This window comes from Miscanthus floridulus, chromosome 19 (assembly GCF_019320115.1).
Source record: "Miscanthus floridulus cultivar M001 chromosome 19, ASM1932011v1, whole genome shotgun sequence".
NCBI lineage: Eukaryota > Viridiplantae > Streptophyta > Magnoliopsida > Poales > Poaceae > Miscanthus > Miscanthus floridulus.
The window spans coordinates 6,304,387-6,320,219 of NC_089598.1; the positions used below are offsets into that span (position 1 = coordinate 6,304,387).

Sequence of the window (15,833 nt, forward strand, 5' to 3'; positions counted from 1 at the left end):
CTCTCATTGCTTGCACACGCCTCTATGTTGCTCAAATTTTGGGATGCAGCTTTCCTCACTGCCGTATTTCTCATTAATCGTCTCCCATCCAAGGTTATTGGTAATGAGACGCCATATGAGCGCCTTCTTGGCCATAAACCAGACTACTCATTCCTTCGTACGTTCGGGTGCGCCTGCTGGCCAAACCTTCGGCCATACAACACAAAAAAACTTCAGTTTCGCTCCAAGAGGTGTGTGTTCCTCGGTTATAGTGATTCTCATAAGGGATTCAAACGTCTTGATCCCTCTGAAGGTCGTGTCTATATTTCATGTGACATAGTTTTTGATGAGCATGTTTTTCCCTTTGCCCATCTCCACCCCAACGCTGGTGCCCAACTTCATGCTGAGATTGCCCTACTGCCACCCTCCCTCTTGCCTCTCTCTTCTACGTTTGGGGATGCAATTTTACTGGATCAAAATAGTCCTGATACTGTATCTACTAACCCAGATTTGAGTTCTCCTGCTTGTCCTGCACCTGCAGAAAAAAATCCGGTGGAGATTGATGCACAAACGGCGCGACCAGCTGATGATGAACCGGTGCGGATCCGTCGTCATTTCATGTGTTTCCCGGGCGACGACAGTACGACGATCGAAGATGCTTCAGCGGCCAGTACTGCAACCGCATCCAGCTCGGGATCGGTGCCTCCCGTTTTGGAGCCGGGGCTGTCGTCCGTCCGCATCCCCAACTCTGGATCGTCTGCGACTGAGGCGCGGACTGCCTCTCACACCAACTCTGCCGGCTCCGGTGCGGCTGCACAGCTCGATCCATCACCAGAGGGGACCATCGATCCGCCTGCTGTTGAGCTGACAGGTGAGATTCGTGGCTCCAGATCCTCTGTGCCTGATGCATCCGCGTCCATGCCTGTGCCTGATCCACCGCCACGTCCTACCATAAGATCTCAACACGGCATCCGACAACCCAAGCGGTACACAGATGGCACGATACGCTAGGGCATGTCAGCTGTTACTGAGGAACCTTCTACGGTTAGTGAAGCTCTTCAGGATCCTAAGTGGAAAGGAGCCATGGATGTTGAGTACAAGGCTCTCATGAACAACAAGACTTGGCAGCTTGTTCCACCACCTAACGACAAGAATGTGATCGACTGCAAATGGGTTTACAAGGTGAAGAGGAAAGCTGATGGCACCATTGATAGGTATAAAGCTCGTCTCGTTGCCAAAGGTTTTTGTCAACGCTATGGAATTGATTACGAGGATACATTTAGCCCAGTTGTCAAGGCGGCAACAATTCGCCTCATATTGTCTATTGCCGTGTCAAGGGGTTGGACGCTTCGGCAACTAGATGTGCAAAATGCCTTTTTGCATGGCATATTGGAAGAAGAGGTCTACATGTGGCAACCTCCCGGTTATGCAGATCCAAGGCGACCACGGTTTGTTTGCAAGCTTGAGAAGGCTCTTTATGGTCTTAAACAAGCACCACGTGCTTGGTATGCGAGGCTGTGTGCAAAGTTGATAGCCTTGGGCTTCATACCTTCAAAGGCAGATACATCATTATTTTACTACAGCAAGGGTGGTCATACTATCTTTGTTCTTGTATATGTGGATGACATTATAGTGGCAAGTTCCTCACAAAAGGCGACGGGTGCATTACTAAAGGACTTGGAACAAGAGTTTGCTCTCAAGGATCTTGGAAACCTACACTACTTCCTTGGCATTGAGGTAAACAAGCTCGGTGATGGTCTCAAGCTTTCTCAAGAGCGGTATGCGGCAGATGTGCTGCAACGTGCAGGTATGCATAAGTGTAAAGCTATTGACACTCCTCTTTCCTCTACTGGAAAGTTGAGTGTGACCGAAGGAGAACCTCTTGGAACTGAGGATGCGACGAGGTACAGAAGCATAGTTGGGGAATTGCAATATCTTACACTTACCAGACCTGATATATCGTTTTCGGTGAACAAGGTGTGTCAATTTCTTCATGCACCGACCTCAGTTCACTGGAGTGCTGTCAAACGAATACTTCGGTATATACAAGGAACTCTCAAGCTAGGGTTGAAGATCAGTTCATCCAAGTCTACAATGATGAGTGCATTTTCTGATGCTGATTGGGCAGGGTGTCCTGATGACAGAAGGTCCACTGGTGGCTTTGCAGTTTTCCTTGGACCGAATTTAATTTCCTGGTGCGCTAAGAAGCAAGCGACTGTGTCGCGTTCGAGCACAGAGGCAGAATATAAGTCACTTGCAAACGCTACAGCTGAGGTTATGTGGATTCAGAAATTACTTGAGGAGTTGAGAATACCACATCCACGAGCAGCTAGGCTTTGGTGTGACAACATTGGTGCCACTTACCTTTCTGCCAATCCAATCTTTCATGCACGTACAAAACATATAGAGATAGACTTCCATTTTGTGAGGGAAAGAGTAGCACAAAAGCTACTTGATATTCAATGGGTACACACTGATGACCAGCTAGCTGATGGGTTTACCAAACCGGTGGTTGCGGCCAAGATTAACAGATTCAGGTCCAATCTCAACCTAGTGGCTGGTTAAGATTGAGAGGGGATGTTGAAGATAACAATATCTAGGTACGTTGTATAGGCCAGGGTGTTGCCATGGTCTCAGGTTGTTGAGCCGTGTGCATGCATGTAACAAATGTATGGAGGTAGATAGATCTAGTGTGTGAGTTTGTTGTAACAACACCCGGTGTATGTGGCCACGCAGGGAGCTGTTCCCTGCCTATTTAACATGTACCGAGATCCCACGGTGAGGGTATCTCATTCCCTCATTTTGTTTCACACGATTTACATATGCCACGGTTCAATTTCACTTAACACTAGAGCTACTCTGAGCTGCTCTGTGTGTGTATATATAGGGTAAGGCTATTCTATAGTTGGCCATAAAATAATTTATTATATAGCCACCTTGATTTATGATAATGTTTGTACCAATTTACGATAACATGAATATGCATTTATAATACTCGTGTTACTACAACTCACGGTGATATTTACCATAATGTCATAATAAATCATTTAGTAAGGAGTCACTGTAGTCTCGTAAATTATCATAGTAACTGTCGTAACTTAAAGTGGCCACAGAATAAGTTATTTTATAGCCGGCTACAGAATAGTATATATATATATATATATATATATATATATATATATATATATATATATATATATATATATATATATATATATATATATATATATATATATATCTTCTGGGCGCTGGGCGCTCCCGTGGTTCGCGAGAAGGAAAAAGGACTAATCTTTTGTTACATCTGGCACGAGATGAAAAAGAGAGAGCTTCGTCTATCGATGAACAGCAGATTGACGGAGCTCTTGGCATTGCTTTGTTTTTCTCTCCTTTCCTATCAGCGAGTTCCGATCCTTTTGTTCGAAATTTCTTCGTTCGTACCGAACCGCTTATATATATATATATATATATATATATATATATATATATATATATATATATAAAAGATACTAGATCTTTATACTATATTTTAACTATTTTAATTTATTTATTTACACGAGGTATTATATTATATACAATATTAAAAAAGGAAGCTCCATACGTACTAGTACTAGATACTGATGGAGTAGATTGCTGATACTCATCGGCTGCCGTAGCCATCCTCGGATCCGTCTCGTATCTTTTCACTCAGCAGGCAGTCCACACAAGCCGGCCAAGCATGAGGAGCACGTACCCCAGTGCCGTTCAGTACAGCTCTGGGCTGGGCGTGAACTGTCCCCACCACTCCAGTCCACCATCCTTTTCTTGCTTCGTTCCCCCCTCTCCGTGTTTCCGCTTCTCACGCTGGTGTCACTAGTCACGCGCTCCGCTCCGCTCCTCTCCTCTCTTCTCCGCTTCGCCGCTCCCTTCCCCACTCACAAGAAGAAACTGAAGTTACTAGTAGAGCAGAAGAAACCCACACCACACCACACCACACCACGCCACGCCATTCCATTTCCACTGGACGGAGCCACGGAGGGGTGCAGGAGCGCAAATAAAATGAGAGAGTTCGGATCTTCGTCTCCCCTCACCACAAGTGAACAAGAAGCAGCAGACCTTCTTGACCTAGCAAGCAATGGCGGCGCTAGCGCCGCTCCTCGCCGTCGCGTTCCTGGCCGCCGTCGCGCAGGCCGCCGACCCCTTCGCCTTCTTCGACTGGGACGTCTCCCGTTCGCTGCTCTGAAACTTCGGCCCTATTTAGTTTTCAAAATTTTTGACCCAAAGTGTCACATCGAATCTTACGGCACATGTATGGAGTACTAAATATAGACGAAAAAACTAATTGCACAGTTCTCGACAAAATCGCGAGACAAATCTTTTAAGCTTAATTAGTCCATAAAAAGCCTTAAATACTACAGTAACCCACTTGTGTTAATGACCAATTAATTAGTATCATTAGATTCGTCACGTAGTTTTTTTGATGGGTTCTGTAATTTAGTTTTTATTAGTATTTAAAAACCTCTTCCGATATTTCTCTGATATATTGATGTGACATTCAAAGATTTTTATTTTACTCTTGGCTGAAAACGCTGTTTTTGCTGGTTTGTTGGGAAGGAAAAACTGTTCGGCTGGTTTGGTAGCTTGAGAGTGGAATCAGCCGGCTGGCTGGTCTGGTTCATACCAGCGACGGCGTCCCGCAGCAGGTCCGTGCTCCCTACTTCTGCTTGTTTGCTGCTACTACTGGTACTCAACTCTGCGTCTCATTTCTCATCCCTCTGCGTGCGACTGCAATACGAAATCGAATCGAATCCACTCGAGAGTGCGTGTTCTCCATTCCTTAGAAGCTGCCCCCAAGGCTTGGATTTTGCTTCCTCCTACGGTCCTACCTACGGGCTCAACAACATTTCGTCTTTTATTTCTGATATACGCAATAACACCTTCGTCGAGATTGGATTTCTCGCCCCCTGATTCAAGTTAGGCGGCCGCCAGCATTTCTGACCGTTGGTGAAAAGATTCAGTTCTCGATGCCTGCATCTCCCTTTTCTGACCGGCTGACCCGACCCGCACACAGCAGTCCATGCTCTCTTTTGCCTCAAGATTCCCTTTTTTTTTCCATTCAAAAAACAATTCTGAGTTGCTTCCTGCGCATTTGCAGGATTTCAGACTTGCTTGTGCTCCTTGTCCGCTCAAAGATTTTCGACGTATATGGAAGGCAATGAGTGAACAGACAGACGGTTGAACGAACCAAACGCTCACCTGGGCGGTTCGAAGTTCAAACACACTGCTACCCGCAAAATTTCAGTCTTCAGATCTCCTCTACTCCATACCCCTGCTTGCATATATACTTCCGTAACCGTTCCGAGCCATTCCCATACTCCACACTACCGGCTGGTCACTGCCAAACTCACTGTTCCCAAATGCTTTAGGACTCAGCCTCCCTCGAAGACTTTCTAGTAGCTACTACAATATGCCCGTCTCTAACTCTGTGTATGCCTGTCTCTTGTTTCAGGTAATCGCAATCAACAAGCAGTTCCCAGGCCCTATCATGAATTTCACCACCAACTACAATGTGGTCGTCAATGTGCTCAACAGCTTGGACGAGCCCCTGCTTATCACTTGGTGAGCACTCTCACAGTCTCATCTTTGCAGCGGCCTCTCTTATGCAATTGTTTTTACGTGCCCCCGCTTTCATTTCATTGACTCACTGTGTATGGGGCTCTGTGATATCAACCCAACAAGGGATGGGATCCAGCAACGCAAGAATTGCTGGCAGGATGGGGTTCTCGGCACCACCTGCCCCATACCGCCGGGTTGGAACTGGACTTACAACTTACAGGTCAAGGACCAGATTGGCAGCTTCTTCTACTTTCCACCCCTTGGTATGCAGCGTGCTGCTGGGGGGTTTGGAGGTATCACTGTCAACAACCGCGTGGTGATCTCAGTCCCATTCGACACGCCAGACGGGGACATCACGTTGTTCGTCGGGGACTGGTACAAGATGAACCACATGGTAAGGGGGAAAAACACGGCTTATGTTGCAGTATGCATCACATAGTTTTCGGATGATCATGGGTGTTCATTGTGTTCGTCTTCTCATCTGCAGCACCTGAGGAAGATGCTTGATGATGGGAAGGAGCTGGGGATGCCAGACGGTGTTTTGATGAATGGAAAGGGGCCATATAGGTATAATGACTCCCTCGTGCCAGATGGCATTGAGCACGAGACTATCAAAGTTGAGCCAGGTGATTACTTTTCTCGCTCTAAGCATCATAGGGCTCACATCAAACTGGGATGGCATGTTTTTGAATTGGTCACTAGAAGTCCACCCTTCCCATGTTTTTAAATCTCAGAAGTTCATCTGTTTGCTGTTGCTTCACATGAATGTTACCACTGAACTACACACAATGTTTTCCCTAGATGTTGGGGAATGATGGTGATAATTCATTATCACTTTCATGATGGCAACACCTACTAAAGTTTATTTGACTAATGATTGCTTATGTACGTATTCATAATCTGATAGCTGACAGCTTCCATTCCTCAACAGGAAAAACATACTGTTTCTGTGTCCATAATGTTGGTGTCTCCACAAGCTTAAACTTGAGGATTCAGAATCACAACATGGCCCTTGTTGAAACAGAAGGTTCATATACAATGAAGCAGAATTTCACTAATCTCGACATCCACGTGGGCCAGTCTTACTCATTTTTGGTCACTATGGATCAGAATGCAAGCAGTGATTATTACATTGTGTCCAGTGCTAGGTTTGTGAATGAATCGCTCTGGACCAGAGTCACTGGTGTTGCGATTTTGCAATATTCAAACTCAAAGGGCAAAGCATCTGGTCCTCTTCCTGATCCACCAAATGATGAATTGATGAGTATGACAAAACTTTCTCAATGAACCAGGCACGCTCAATCAGGTTTGTAGAAAAGAAAGAAACTTTCTTCATGGTTATTGGTTATCCAAGTGACTGCAGGCTTGACTTTCCTATGCAATCCTTTGTTAGTACTGCTGTGTATACAAGCAATATAGCTCCTTCTAGTTGTTTTGCCCCATACCTTGCCGTTGCCTTTTATCTATATTGTAATATAGTTCATGTGCATTCCAAGAGATTCCCTTAGATGGTCTGCTTTCTGAATCTGAATGGAAAACCCTTTTTGAATGAAATACATGAATCCTTTCTTGATGAATCAAAGCTTTTGGGGTTGTAGCATTTCAGAATTATTTTCTGCCCAAATATTTGCCCTCTTTCTATTGTACTTCTTCCATATAAGTTGCATTAGAAACTTCAATCTGTTATGAACACCAACAGCAATCTCTAAAAGGCTTAATATTCATTAGTTTGTCTCTACTAGCATCATCAATGGACAGAGTGTTGGGGTGTCTGCTAGTATCTGCAGGCAACAGACAGTACAGACATTTAGCATTGTCTAACCAAGTTTTCATGTGCACACTGGATTATCAGATTATGTATGTATCTACATCTTGGCCTCACATAGCACCTTTTCTTTCTAGGATGAACGTGAGCACTGGTGCTGCTCGTCCGAATCCTCAAGGCTCATTTCACTATGGCTCCATCAATGTGAGCCAGGTTTACAAATTGAGGAATGAACCACCTGTTATCATCAATGGGAAGAAACGGACTACACTGAGTGGTATCTCTTATTCCCCACCTAATACTCCTCTGAGGTTGGCAGATCTCTATGACAAGAAGGATGTCTACACACTCGACTTCCCTACAATGCCAATTAATGGACCACCAGTGATTAGAACATCTGTCATTAACTCCACATACAAGAACTTTTTGGAAATTGTATTTCAGAACAATGACAACTGTCCAGACCTACCATATCGATGGATATGCATTCTGGGTCGTAGGGTGAGTAAAGCTTCTATTTCTCATTTCCTTATGCTGACACATTTTTCAAGAGTCCTGGATACTGAATCATTTTCATACTGCCAACAGAATGGACTATGGTGAGTGGACTGAGAATAGCCGTGGGACTTATAACAAGCGGGATGGTGTTTCTCGTTGCACGACTCAGGTAGCTGTTGTAGGATAAGTAATAATGTTTGTTTGTGTTTCTGGATGCTAATGTTCATACCTTTGTGGATACAATAAATCTGTTACTTTTACACTGTAATAAAGCGACATATCACATATGCAGTTGTGTAATGATTGCTGAAAGTGTTGCTGCATTCAGTCTAACTGATACTACTACCGTGTTATTGACCCTGTAGGTGTTTCCAGGAGCATGGACCGCTGTGATGCTGTCACTTGACAGTCCAGGTTTTTGGAATGTACGGACGGAAAACCTGGACACATGGTATCTGGGTCAGGAGACTTACATCAGGGTGGTGGATCCAAATGGAGGCTATAATGTTACCGAAATGGTTGCTCCAGACAACATGCTCTACTGTGGCCTCCTCAAGGATAAACAGAAGTATGATATCTGCTTATCTTATGTGCTGCTGCTCCTCTAGATAGTAGAAAACCCCTTTCCTCCATTTATGAGCAAATGCCTGCTAATAACGCTTCGATTTTTTTCTCTCTCCCCCTTCCCAGGGCTCAGAAGCCTCATGGTTCAAGGTCATCAGCCTCTGTGGCAAAACTGAACTATCATGTGCTTGCGGTTTTGCTCGCTTTGGTAGCCTTGGCGTTGGGCCTTTGACAAGAACTGCCAGCTTGTGGTCAGGCTGCTGTTTGCAGATTAATTAGGCGTTTGACAGAAATACTGTTGAGTAGGTCAGTCGAATTCGTAGGTTCCATTCATGATTTGTCTGTCGATTGAAATACTGCCGTTGCACATCTTTGTCGATCAGAACTGATTAGCATGCTGAAGAACTGTGCATTAGCTCGATCAGCATATTTGAGGCCGTCGGCAGCTGGCACCCGCAAGCAAGGAGTGTTGTGCTGCCTGGGATGGTCCTTGACTCCTTGTGTGTGTGTGTGTGTGTTTTCTTGATCAGTCAATCTGTGGAGAGTTGGATATTGTTGGTTGTAGCCATGCATCACATTGCAATTAGTCTGTTATAGTAAGTGCTATCCAATTAATCTGTGAATTTTAGACCTGCAGTTGTTTCAGCTAAACTATGGAGAATTGAAGGCATTACTGTGCACAACAGCAGGCGTTACTGTACGCAATTAGTCTGTTAAACAATGGACAATTCCGGTAGTACTAGATCTGATGACGCGTTTTCTTTTCACTAATTTCTGCCCGGTTTACCGGTGACGGTGAGTGCTTAAAGCAGTCGATGGAGCGGTGATGATGATTGATGAGTAGGCTTGCCCTTGCATGTGAGATCGCCATAATTAGCGCCACCATAAATCAGATCAAATAAAGTTAAGCTGGGATTTTGACCGATGGCCGGGACTAGATGGAATGAAGAAACCGGCTGGTAGGGTAGGTAGCTGAGTAGTGACTATCAGCTAGTATTTCAGTGCTAGAGAGGTCAGCTGCCCATACAAGTTTGACATCTTTTTTGAATGTTTTTTTTATTGCTACAAGTTTGACATCGTTTTTTAATGCTTTTTTTTATTGCTACAAGTTTGACATTTGAACGGAAACGATCGTCTCATCTAGGTACATGCTATATAGAGTAACTAACCGTGCTTATCAAAATTATTGTATGCTTTCTGTTATATGAATACAAACAAACATTGTCAGTGTCGGTTCGTTAAAAAAAAATCTACAGGGTGTACGATGCCACTTGCCTGTTTTACCACCACTCATAGTTAAGGGTGTACGATGCCACTTGCCTGTTTTACCACCACTCATAGTTATCTCGTGAAGACTCTTTTTTTAAAAATTGTTATCTCGTGCTCCTTCTCAGTTATGAGACCATCTCCATGTTCGGCGAATTGACACGTAGGGCCACTATCTTCGGTACCATCTTCGGCCGTTCGGCGTGGCCACCTTGTTCGTGGCCGCAAGCTGGCTTCAGTCTCTGAATTGGCGGGACCATAGAAAGGATCGTTGGCGGCGCGGCGAGCCTAAGGATGACCACGGAGACGTGAGAGAAAGGGAAGACACGTTGGTGAAAAGACAATAGAGACTTTTTTCCCTGAATATTAGTATTTTTAGAACAAGGCCCTGTTTAGTTCCCTCTCAAAATACCAAATTTTTCAAGATTCCACATCACATCGAATCTTTAGACGCATGCATAAAGCATTAAATATAAATAAAAAATAAAACTAATTACACAGTTTAGACGAAATTCACGAGACGAATCTTTTAAGCCTAATTAAACTATGATTGGACACTAATTGCCAAATAACAACGAAAACGCTACAATGTCATTTTGCCAAAAATTTCGGCAACCAAACTGGCCCCAAATTAGCTAGGTTTGGAGAGCTAATGGGTAGTTGGGTCGTGGCTAAAAACCAAGGGAGTTGGGTGGTGGCTAAAAACCAAGGTTTTGAATCTCCGGCTATAGCTGTTTGAGAAGGATTTAGCTAAGTTTTTTTGTGTACAAGTTAGCTCTTAGCTGCCGCTATAGCCCGCTATAGCCTATTTTGGGACATAGATAGCTAAATGACTTAGCCGACTATTTAAAACATTGCTAAAAACTAACGCCAGTGTAAGTGTCTCGACGGACACGCGCGGCCAGACGCCTGCACCTACACTCTGTTTTGTGCGTCCACGCAGGGCCCGCACCGCCCCAACGTCGCTCGCACTGCCTAATCCCCTGCTCGCACCTCCTTTGCTTCCCCACTCGGTGGTGCCCCAGCAGCAATACCCGATCTACTTTTAAAACATCCAAATAAAACATTTACAACATGCTTCTAAAGACAGATGAAACAATTAAAACATGCATCTAAAACACTTACAAAAAACATATGAAAACACTTAAAAAAGCCATTGCAAAACATATAAAACATCAGGTAAAACCTGCAACATATATGTGTAACATATGCAACATCCAAATAAGCACACATGCAACAAACGTCTGAAAAAGCAGATGAAACATTTGGAACGGGCGCTTACAACATACTTGTACAACCATTACAACATGTGCAACATCCCGATCTATTTTTGCAACATCTGTATGAAACACCTGTAACATACATCTGAAACATCTGAAATAATTAAAACATACTCTTGTAATATGTGCTTTCAAGCTTTACCAGTTATCAATTTATACAAAAAAGGGGGAATAAGAAATTGGTGCACAACATCTCCTTGCTGCTTGGTAGAATGGAGGCTCATCGGTGTGTGGTGTTCACTAGAGGTAGTGGCCAACGACCCTTGTAGCCGGCTGCAGTGGCTGCACGTCGTGGAAGGGAGGCGTCGGCCCGACGACGCTTGTAGCAGGCGGCAGTGGCTGCACGTCGCGGAAGGAAGGCATCGGCCGCATGAGCGGTGGGGAGGCCGCGACCGCACGACTTGGAGAGGGCAGCAGTGCGCCGCGCCTAGCAGGACCGGCAGCCGAGCACTGCAACTCGAAGGCGGCCGCGCGCCGTGCCTGGCAAGGCCAGCAGCCGAGCGCTGCGCCTCGGAGGCGGCCGTGCGCTCGAAGGTGGCAGACGAGCGGATAAGAGCGAAAGGAAGATAAACGAGTGGATAGAAATAAGTGAATGAGCAGTTTTTTTAGAAACGAAGGAGCGTGGGTTGTTGGGCTGGCATCGTGGCCTAGCAACGAAGCATCCGAGCGGACGAACACCCGGTTCAGAGCTTCATAGAAAAACTAACCCACATGTTTAGATCCTCTGTTGAAACTAACGGTTTCAAACAACGTGGAAGAGACCGAGGCCTCCGCCCGTCGGACGTCGCCCTTGGGTGGAGGCTCGGGATAGGAACGATAAGGGGGAGAGTGGTGAGTAAGGGAATGACATGGAAAGCTATGGTTTCATTAATTCGTCCACCCACCAATCTGCACGGTTACAAGTGTCCCCTATTTATAGGACTCAACTACTATATAGCAGAATTTATTATAATGCCCCTCAACTACTACAGTACATTCCTGGAATATTCCGCCGTTAGCCTCTTGTTCGCGGGGCAATCCTGCCATACCGTCTTCAAGCGATGGGCTTCCATGAGCAGCCGGCCCACCATACCTCGGTCTTCGTCCTAGAGGCCTGGGTCCTCGGCGCTGGCCTTCATCTCCAGGGGCGCGTCGCTGCCTCGGCGGGTCTCCACCGGACGGTTAGAGTCATTACCCGTGGGTCTCCGCCCGGCCGCGCGGGGGCCATGGTTCTCGCCGCTGCCCCGCCTTCAGGGGTGCGCCGTCGCCTTGGAGAGTCTCCACCGGTCCGGGCGGAGACATCATCCGCAGGTCTCCGCCCGGCCGCGCACCCCGGCGCTGGCCTCCATCTCTAGGGGCACGCCGTCGCCTTGGAGAGTCTCCGCTGGTCCGGGTGGAGACATCATCCGTAGGTCTCTGCCTGGCCGCGCAGGGGCCATGCTGGTGCGTTTGCGTGGACCGCGAGCGCCTACGCTTGAGTACCTACACACACTTAGGCAAGATCATTTGTTTGATTAGTTTAGAGATAAGGCGGCCTTCGCCCGTATTACCGAAGACGCTCGCCTGAGCGGTCGGCGGCATATGTGCCTAGCCTTGGCGGAGTCCGCGATGAAAAGGAGATTCAGCACCCTTCGAGCATAGCCGAGAAAGTTCCTTTAGTCAGCGCCGGGTCTCCGCCCTAAGACGGTCGAAGATGCCTTGGCGACACCTCACTGTCGGGGGCCTTCGCCACCCACCAAAGCCATGTTACAACAGTTCCCCCCTTTTGAGACTATGGTTCGCCGGAGCGTGCCGTGAGCTCAAAACGCCTTGGACGAAGGCGTCCGCGGGGGCAGAGGCTGTATTCGGTGTCTTCGAGCGAGGCCCCGCTACTTCCCCCTGGCCCGCTCTGGCGTAGCCATTGGTCTCGTTGAGAGTAGCCGTTGGGCGGCAAATCTAGCCGTTGCCCTACGTTGCGGCCGTTTCTGCCGTGTCAGTGTCCGTTGCATTCCCTGCGACTTTTTCGGAGGTGACCGTTGTGCAGCGGGCGAATCTTTCGGAGGTGACCGTTGTGTGGCGGGAGTCGGACCGCCTACCCACTGCCTATATAAGGGTGCTTTTGGCGGCGGGTCCCCCCCCCACACCGCTCATTTGCTTTCATTGCATTCGAGAAATCGCTCTCTGCCCTCGTCGCTTTTGCCTCTTGCTGCCCTCGCGCGTTTCGTCTTTCTGTTCGCGTCTCGCGCTTAGGTTGCTGTCGCGGTGGCTTTCCTTTCTGCCTCCGCCCAAACTCACCGGCCCGCCTTCTCCGGACCCTACCGCCACCTTCTCGGCGTTAGGGCCATCGGCTGGGGTGCGCGCTTTGAGGAGTGCATGCTTGCCTCTGCCTCCGCGTTGGAGTTGGAAAAGCTAGTGGAGGAGGATTTGGGGAGTGTCTCTGCGTCTATCGGAGACCTGATCGCCGCGGACTCCAGAGACATGGCGATAAAGTCTTGGGACTTCGGCCCCTCCTCTATTACTAAGGAGGCAATCGTGGAGATGTTGAAGGAGTCATGTTTTCCTTCTTCCAGGGTAAAAATCCCTACACCGGGTCAGACTGTTCCGGAGCCGGAGGAAGGATATGCGGTGGTTTTTCGGGACTTCTTCACCTGCGGCCTCCGCCTTCCTTACATCCACTTCCTTCGCCGGGTGTTGGAGACCTTCAATGTCCAGCTCCATCATCTGACTCCCACTGCTTTCCTGACGCTTAGCAAATTCTGCTGGGCGTGCGTCTCTTATGGTGCCGAGCCGGATGTGGACACCTTTTGCACGTACTATGAACTACAGAAGCAGCCGAAGAAGAAGGAGGTGCGAGATCGCAAGGAGGTGGAGGTGACCTACCAGTACGGTAGTTGCACTTTCATGTCTAAGAGGAACCAAGGCGTGGACCGCCCAGAGATCTCTTTTTGCCAGAAGGGCAAGTGGGACCGCGGCTGGCTCGAGCAATGGTTTTACGTGAAGACCTACGGGGTCCGCAACACAACTAAGGATGGCGAGGAGCTCTCGGAGTATCCATTGACTTCTCGGATGGAGGAGATGGCGCCACACACGCGCGTGGATCCACCGGAGGAGGTGTCTCCGATGCGGGAGGCTTGTGATCAGGCTTTTACGGCAACATGCCGCTAATCTAGTGGCCGCGATCTGGTAGAGGAGATCATGGCCTCCAACTACTGGCCCTTGGGCAAAAACAACCTAGCTTTTCAGCTGGAATAGGTCAAGGTTCCCGTTTTTGGGCCGGAGGCTGGGATTCCGTTCCCCCACTTCGGTCGGTCCTTGGGGGAGGGGGTGATGGAGGACGGTTTCATCTCCGAAGTTGAGGAGGCCGCCATAGGGTTGGTTGGCAAGATTTTCGAGCGTGAGTACACGTCTCGGATGGCCGTGGCAGGCACCATGCCGTGGCTCAATCGAGTTTTTGAGGAGGTCAAGATCATCTACCGGGAGCGTGAGGTTCCTGCTGAGGTCCTGGCCTCGATTAAGAAGAAGAAGAAGAAGAAGGCCTACGCAAAGAATGTTATGGCGGAGGCCGAGTCTAAAAAGAGGAAGGGCGCCATCGGCTCTCGGACGCCTGTGAAAAAGAAGAAGAAGAGTGGAGCTCCATTGATCGCGCCGGCCTTGTCTTCTGCTGGCAGTGCGGGCGCTACCTCCGCCGGCAGCGAAGACGTTGAGAGCACCTCTGCCCCATCAGCGGATGCTCAAGTTGCGAGTGGAGGGGATCGTGGCTCTCCCATAGCTCTAGTGTGCCCGACGAGCAGAGCTATGAGTGGTGTCAGGCGTCCGGAGACCGGCGTTGCCCCGGCACACTCCTCGCATGGTGCTACGAGTGTCGGCGAACAGCCAGAAGATAGCGCCGTCGAGCCTATGCCTGACGTTCTTGGCGAGCTATGCTCAAGCTCTGAAGAGGACATGGAGGCCATCCCACGACATGCTCCTTCGTCCCCTGCCACTATCGTGCCTTTGCCCGTGCCTGCGGCTGACGTCGAGCGGCTGGAGGTCACTCTTGCTGAGGAGGCCCCGGTGGCTCGGCCTTCTTCGAGTCCTCCGCCCGCCGGGCCACTGGCTGAGGAAGTCCGGCCCTTTGGGCCTTCGCCACACGATACGGCAGAGACTTCTTAATGTAGACAGGGATCCCAATCTTTCGTCAGGTGATGGTAACTATCATTGTGGCGGAGAATGACACACTGATCCAGCTTCAGATCGAAAGATCGAACCCTGCAATCTTAGCACCACAGCTCCTCTGGTTATCAACCGAGTCACGGACTAGGTTGACCTCGCCAAGAAGGCTAATCCCTGCCTGCGCAACGAAGAACACAAGCAAGAACAAGAAAGATCGCAACCAAATTGCAGATGTATGATTAATCTCATGAGTTAGGGTCTCACAAACCAAAGAACGGCGAAACTGTTTCTTGATAGAATAATCTAAGCAAAACCTAATAACGACAGCAAAACTGTTTCTTGACAGAATAATCTAAGCAAAACCCAAAACCTAATGACGACGGCGACGTATGATTATAAAGGTCTTAGGGTCGTCGCCTACCCTGGACGTGCCCCCTAATGGGCACAAACACGATACACGGTCCAACGGACCAAAAGTAGGTGTCGCAGCACCCTGGCAGATTCTGGACGTTGACTTGTTTCAACTATTCCTATTGATTCCGAAGAGGTTTTGATGTGAAACCACTTGGATTAGCTTCCTTATCAAATTAGCTTTCCATCCATATGTGGATCATCGAAAATGGAGTTCGGATGCGTCCTGGTCCTAACGACTGAGGCAGACTCGAACTTGGATTGGACTGGGCCTCTGGCTTGGCTTAGACGTCCTTGCTGGCCTCCTAAGGTGGTGGTCAAGGAGGAGGACGTCCAAGGCCATCTCTTAGGTGTTCTCCATCTTCTTG

The 15,833-nt window shown here is 48.0% G+C and overlaps 1 pseudogene; it reads left to right on the forward strand.

The window, feature by feature from the left end:
- Positions 1 to 4,090: 4,090 nt before the first annotated feature.
- Positions 4,091 to 8,754, forward strand: LOC136528784 (monocopper oxidase-like protein SKU5; annotated as a pseudogene).
- Positions 8,755 to 15,833: the final 7,079 nt, after the last annotated feature.